Source organism: Ursus arctos, unplaced genomic scaffold (genome assembly GCF_023065955.2).
Source record: "Ursus arctos isolate Adak ecotype North America unplaced genomic scaffold, UrsArc2.0 scaffold_24, whole genome shotgun sequence".
Classification (NCBI taxonomy): Eukaryota; Metazoa; Chordata; class Mammalia; order Carnivora; family Ursidae; genus Ursus; species Ursus arctos.
Genome location: NW_026622919.1, coordinates 20986052 through 20992802, shown reverse-complemented (window position 1 = coordinate 20992802; position 6751 = coordinate 20986052). Strand labels below are relative to the sequence as shown.

Genomic DNA, 6751 nt, shown 5'->3' with positions numbered 1-6751 from the left:
CTCAGGCTCCTGGTGTTACCCCGAAGCTTCTGCCCTCCTGCCGTCTCTCTGGGAAAGGGCTGAATGGCACCTACTGTTTACGGTGGCTTATTTTTCCCTCCAGTGGGGGGCTGACAAAGCCTGCTCTCGGAAGACCTAGGGCATCTCATTCTGGTTTAGTGGGTTTGCAGAGGGGTGTATGACTTGTCTGAGTAACTGTGTGAATGTGTGTATCGCCTCTGAGCGTAGCTGACTGGGGAAGAGAGTGATAGGAAAGACTGGCCACACTTTGGGGGAACCCCTCTAGCTCTCTGTGTGGCGGAGTGGGCAGCATGTCCCCATCTGGTCACTCTGTCGAGGTGTGGGGTGTGCTTTGCATTTCTCCATGACTCCCCGGGGCCCCTAATGGTTGGTTTTGGAGGAAAGGGTGGATAATGGAGTGACTTCAGACTTAATTCTGCCCTTGACCCAGGAAGCAGAGATTCTCAGTGTGAGTGGGTATGTGCATTTATACTGAAGGCTCAGTTTTTCCTTTCTTTCTTTCTTTCTTTCTTTCTTTCTTTCTTTCTTTCTTTCTTTTCTTTTCTTTTCTTTTCTTTTCTTTTCTTTTCTTTCTTTCTTTCTTTCTTGTTTTGATGAGACAAGAAAAGAATTTATTTCAGTGAGGCCAACACCAGGAAGACAGCAGACTTAGTTTCTTCATTTGTAAAAGTGGCTATCAGTAGCAAGCCCCACTTGCCTGATAGGGACACCTCCATAAAGACCCTGTAAGACAACGTATTGGACAACCCAGTGCAAATGGTAGTTATGGCTGGGGGAGGAGAGGAAGAGGGGGTTCTAGGACAGGATTCTCTTCCTAAATCTAGGTCAGTCTCTCTGCCTTGGCTTTCCTTCCCCCCATCCTTGCCCATCTGTGGGGTGGCAGAACCAGGCAGGCCATTCCCCCCAGGGCTGTGGAATTACCCTAATGCAGGTGGTAGCAGTTGCCAGAGAGCCTGTGGTCAGAGAGGACAGATCTCTCCACCAGGCTTTTCTTCCTCTGGGGCTCCACACCTTCTCCCCTGAGCTCCGTCTCCACCTTCCTTCTGCCATTCCTGCTCAGCGTCCTTGTCCCCGTCTCTCCCCTGCCCAGTGGCCTCCTTGCCCGGCTCACTGGACAGGGGCCCTAATCGGATTGGACAGCTGAGATCTGTGTGACGGCTGAGAGCAGGCGGGAGAGAGGCCAGTGGGAGGATGGTATGAGGGCTGCCCCTGGCACTGTCCGGGCCTCCCAGGCACAACCTTGAGCCCGCGGACTCCTGGCTTGGCTTGGCCCTGGGAAAGGGATGCCAGAGGAGGCTAGGAATGAAGATTAGGGGAGGGGGGAAACCCCAGGACCTCTTTGATCTTTGGTGGCCTTAATGTCACTATCTCTGACTGAGACCTGGAGGAGAGGACAGCAGGTGAGAGCCAGGCTTGCCCTGCCCCCTCCCGTGTCCCCATGGCCCCACTTTCTTCTCTCTTCTTGTTGGGAAATGTGTTCACTTTCCCCATCTAGCCCTTTTGGCCAAATCCCCCCTTACGGGTTACATCTGGGAGCTGCTGGGGGCACCATGTGTCTGCCTCACTGTGGGCTGTTTCCTCCCCTCCAAGGTATTTCTCTCACTCACTCTCCGGGCTGGGCGCCAGGACTCCTGGGTTTCCCGCCTGCCTCCTGGTGCAGGGCTGCCCTGCAGGCCTCCAGAGAGTCGCTAAGCTGGTTTCCTTCCTCCTGTGTGGGGAGGGCCTTCTCCCTGGGCTGGGAGGTGTCAAGAATCCCAGGTGGGATAGGGGTGGGGGCACCACAGCCCCGGGCACCACAGCACCCCGACTCCTCCCTGCTCGCCTCTGACTCAGCTTGGGGGCAGCACATGCCCTGCCTGGTAGGCATGGCCTGTTCTCGCCTCCAGGCTTCCATCTTTACATGTGGGCAGCCAAGATCTTCTCTTCTTTTTAGCTTTTTTTCCCCATGGTATCTGGGGGTGGCCCTTGAAACCCCTATGTCTGTACCCACACATTTTGGGGAGCAGGGGATTAGCATAATTGAGGCTGGGGCACTATTTTGTCTTCTCTCCAGCTGGGCCAGGATGAAGGAAACCAGCACAAACTTCCCCATGCCAATTCCCTCTGCCCTCAAAAGACCAGTCAGTGGAGCCAGGCCCTGCCCTCTCGGTGCCCACAATGTGGTTGGCACTGATTTGTCAGAAATTGGGAAGGTTTCCCTCTAGACTGCTTGCCTCCTCTCTCCTCCTCTCGGAGGGAGGGCAGGGCCAGCTCTAAGACTGTAGGCACTTATGGGCAGGCCCCCCCTAGGGAAGGGGTGTGGGATGCCCCTGAGATGGCCAAGTCGGCACGAGCCCCAGGCTGGGGTGCTGGACTTGGTTTGGAGCTGGGAGTTTGTTGGGGAGAGCAGGACACGGGCCTTCCCGCCCCCCTCATTTCCTGCTTTTTGGGCAGCTGTGGGCGAGAAAGGCTGCAGGGACTATTTTTAGTTGGTCTGTCCCCTGGCAGGAGGGACGTGCAGAAAAGCACGGGGCAGCAGAGGGGCTGGCCAAGGTGAGGGCGAGCAGGCAGGCGGAGGAGTGAGGAAGAGCCGGAGGGACGGCAGATGGGGCAGGGAGGCGCGTTGGGCTGGGGCAGGGCCTTGCAGAGCTGGTCCTGACCCAGGGAGATGGGCCGGGCCAGGCAGAGGGATCCTGGGGACCCCTCGGGGCTCTCTGTCCTACTTGATTTACAACCAGAAGGGGCCTTAGAGACCGCCTAGACCATCCCTCCCCCTTACAGAGGGGCAAAAAGGCCTGGACAGGGAGATGTCCCTTGCCCTAGGACTCTCAACCAGTCATCGGGCTGCACTGGGGCCCCAACCCAGACCCCTTGCACCGATTTTCTCCCGTCAGGGTCCCTCAGCGCACCTGGTTATGCCTCCCTCCCCGACTGGTCTCTTTCCCTCTCTGTTTGTTTATGCAGGGTCTCCGGTAAACCCCAGCTTGGTTTGTTTATAAATCTCCACCGTGTGGAGAGAGCCTGTGTCCAGGCTGAAAGGAGGTCAGGGTTGGGGTTTGTTTAGGTGGCCTGTGGCCACTGGTGTCAGTCGAGGTGCTGGGCCTCTTCCAGCAGGCTCCCGGGCTGATGAGTCTGGGCCTGGACACACCTCAGCGAAGGGCCGCCCGGTCTCATTCCCTCTGAGACACCCAGAGAGGGCCTGGATTTGTCCACAGTCCTGGGATGAGTTGAGGACAGACCAAGGACTAGGCCGTAGCTTTGCAGGCACTCCAGAGCCCCCATCCCGCTGCGCCTAGGCCCTTCTGGTTGTTTGCCCGTGCCCCCAGCCCCGGATGGGAGCAGGCAGAAGAGTGGGTAGATCACTGAAGGCTTCCAGTCAGAAGTCAGAAGCGAGCGAACCCTCCTCCGGGACTCAGAGGCAGGGGCAGCCGGTTGAACTTCAGGAGGAGAAAGTTCAGTGGAGAAGTATGGTCCCTCGGAATTCAGTCTCCTGCCTCCGCCTCATGCCCGGGGCCGCCATGGTGCAGGTAGACTACGCTGGGAGTGGCGCCCCCTGGAGTTGTTCAGGGCTCTGCCTATGGAACCAAACGTGGTGCTTCTGTCCCCCACCTTCTTTCTTCCAGTCAGCTTCAGAGGCAGCTGGAAGGAGGTGTTCCAGGTGGGCTTGAATCCAACACGCCCTCCCCCACCCTGCCTCCTGCCCCCCAGCGTCCCCTATTCCTCTGTTGCCCACCCCTTCCCCAGCGAGCCTGGCACCCTGCACCGTGGGCCACAAAGTGTGGTGCAGGAGCCCCTCCCCCTCACTCCACTCAGTCTGTGTCTGGGGGGCTGATGTATCGTGCCCCCCATCAGGCCTGCTGCCCTGTGTGAGAAATCAATAGTGCACATGGATTGAGGTTGTTCAGCCTGTCGACTCCCCTTGGGCCCCCCCAACTCTCCCGGGACTTGGCGAGTCACTCAGTCCCTTTCTGGCTCCGTGTACACGGAGATACACATACCTAGCGGTTGTGGCTGGAGCGCCGAGCTCAGGAATGACTCTTTCTGTCCCTCGCGGTCTCTGTCCCTCTCACTCTCTCTTTCTCTCCCATGCTGGGCTGGCCTTAGCATGACAAATACTCTTGAACATTTATTTTCTAGCTTGGGTGGAGTGGGGGTGGAGGGGCTTAAAAGGGCAGTAGGCTGCCAGCCAGAGGTGGGGGGAAGCAGGTGGGTGAGGGAGACTGTGCCCAGGGAGGACTAGCTGGGGAGGGATTGGGTGACAGCCCACCCCATCAGCCTCTGGTAACCCAATCCGTGTACCCCACCCTCCCGATTTCCCTCCTGTTCAACAGCTTCAGCAGCTGCTGGCAGAAGCAGGGCTGCCAGAAGTGTGTGTGAGTGCATGTGTGTGCGCTGGGGGTGGAGAGGGGCTGTGGGGGCAGGAGGTGCTGCCAGGACATGTTAAAGGAGCCGCGCAGCCCGGGTACAACTTGGGTGGCAGGAGGAGGTGGGGCTGGTGGGAGAGTGGGTGGTGAGTGATGGACAGGGGGCAGGCCGCAGGGGGGCAGGGCAGCCTAGGGGTCTCACAAAACTTGTCTGCACTAGAACAGGTCCTGGCGAGCTGGGGGTGGGCAGTGATGGGGGGACAGGGGCGGGCACAGGCGCCGCTTGCCCTGGGACGCCGGTTCTTCGCCAGGGGGCGCAAGTAAGCATGGAGGACACAGCCTGCCCCTGTCCCCAATCCTTGGGCTGCGCCTGCTGGGCATCACAGTCTTGGTGACTAAGTCACTTCTGTCCTGGGGCTGGCAAGGTGCCAGGCTCAGCTCTTCTCGGTAGGTGAGTCACTGCCCTGGCATCTCCCCCGGATGCAGCTGAGTCACCCGGCCGTGCCTGCTGGGCAGGTGGGCACCGTGCTTGGGGTGGGGGGGGGGCATGTGTGTAGCCCCCAGGGTCTTCTCTGATCTGTCCCAGGCATGTCCTGGCCCCACCCACAATCCTGCAGCACGGGCGCAAGGATGGCGTTTGTCCCACGTGCGCTATGGAGGGGGTAAAGGACGAGGCAGGAGGCAGCAGGGTACTGCTGGAGATGTTTGCTTTGCAGCGAAGGGGGGGCGGTTGAGGAGGGGACTGTGGGTCAGACAAGGTGGGTGACCTTGGGCAAGGCGATTTCCTTTCTGCCCCTGAGTCTCTTTATCTGCAGAATGGCAACAGGGTTCCTGCCCCAGATGCCCCTTCAGGACTGTGTTAATCAGATGGAGTGGGCCTGGAGTGTGTTTGTGGGAGGAGCTCCCCTTGGGATGAGGGGGGTAGAGGGCAGCCAGGGAGGGGAAGAGGAGTCAGGGGCTGGGAAGGTTCCAGCAGACATCTTCCACCCCGCCTGCCTGTCCCCAGGTGGTCCTGGAGGGGCGATGCTTCCCATCCTCTCCTCACTACCAGGGGTGCTATTCTTCAGGAGTTCCCCAGAGGCTGTGAGAGGGAGGCCTTGTTTTGCTGGCAGCGTGGGCCCTCCTGGGGGGTCTCAGGGCTATTTTGTATCTCCTTTGGCTGCTGGGCGCTCTCTAGGGTTTCCTCTAGTTTGGAGAGGGATCCCTGTCTTGGGAAAACAGTGGCTCAGGCTCCTTCCACAGCCCATTGCCTTCTGTGTGCGGGAGGGGAAGGCCCCAAGAAAGAGTGTCTTTCCTAAAGAGTGAGGAGCCCCTGGGCCTGCGGCTTTTCTCTGTCTGCTCGCCTCCTACTGCCTCCTGCACTTTTCTCCCCTTCTGGGTGAGGGTCCCTGCAGGTCGGGGAAGGGGACCCTGCCGTGGGTCCAGCACAGGTGGAGTTCAGCTGCTACAGATTAAAGACTCCTGGTCTCCCACCCAGGGACCTCTCCGGTTTCTTGGAGTCAGGCCTGGGTAGGGCTAGACACCAGCTGGCCCCACTGGGTGCCCTGAGCAGGAGGAGGTGTCTCAAAGGCCTGTGGGCTGTGTGCTTAATACGTATTGTATGGGTGTCTGAGTGGCCCCTTGTGGGGAATGGGTGTGTGTGTGTGCATGAATTTCTTCCTTCGTCTGCACATGGGCCTGCCGCTGTGTCTGTTCAGGAGTGCACCCCACACTCTGCCCCGTGACCTTGTGTGTGTGCTGATGTATCTTCTATGAGCTTGTTCCGTTCTGCTCAATGTGGGTACACGTGTGCCCTGCGTGTGCACGTGGGGGTGTACACATGTGTGCCCTGAACGTGCACATGGGTGTGCATATATGGGTGTCCTGTGTGAGCGTTTGCACATCTGAACCTTGGTGTGCACGGGTGTGCATGACTCTGTGTGCTGGCGGGTACATGGGAAGGCCGCCCTTCGTGGGAGGCAGCGTACCTGTGTTTACGCATTCTTGCATTTTTGTGTTCATGGTCCTTCCCCTCTAGCCTTAGCTGGAAGGGATACTGGTAGGATCTGGGGCAGGAAGAGCCTGTGCAGGCTAGGGGTGGCTAGTGCAGAGCCCCCTCCCAGTCTGGTCTCTCACCCGGGTGACGCCCCCTGCTGCTGGTTAGGCTTAGGCTGGAAGGCCTGGGTTGGGGGGCGCTGGGGGGGAAGGGGTTAAGCGTCGGCGTCCACATCTGGGAGCCATTGGCGCATTCCTGCCCGCTGAGCGCATGTTTGCGGATGGATCTGGACGGGACAGGACGGGAGGGGCTGGGCGGGCGGTTCGCACCGGTGGACGGAAATCCAGACGAGAGCGAGAGACAGCCGGGCCTGGAGGGCAGGAAAGGGCTTGGGGAAACGCTGCCCGGGCAC

General features: G+C 59.3%; 1 protein-coding gene and 1 long non-coding RNA gene across 3 annotated transcripts in view; one reads left to right on the top strand and one right to left on the bottom strand.

The window, feature by feature from the left end:
* The window catches only part of RARA (retinoic acid receptor alpha), a 44088-nt gene that overhangs the window by 1099 nt on the left and 36238 nt on the right, over positions 1–6751 (top strand). Inside the window, exon 1 of one of the 2 annotated variants that reach the window (XM_057317835.1) lies at positions 1252–1421. The exons of the other annotated variant lie outside the window; for it this stretch is intronic. The gene's annotated coding sequence lies outside the window, so the exon portion shown is untranslated. Of the gene's footprint in view, positions 1–1251; positions 1422–6751 lie in introns of those variants that run through there. 2 annotated transcript variants of the gene reach the window in all.
* LOC130544709 (uncharacterized) lies at positions 660–4312 on the bottom strand. Its single transcript, XR_008961200.1, has 2 exons — positions 3999–4312; positions 660–3639 (listed from the first exon to the last, which is right to left on the bottom strand). It is a non-coding gene; the product is annotated as an uncharacterized LOC130544709 (long non-coding RNA).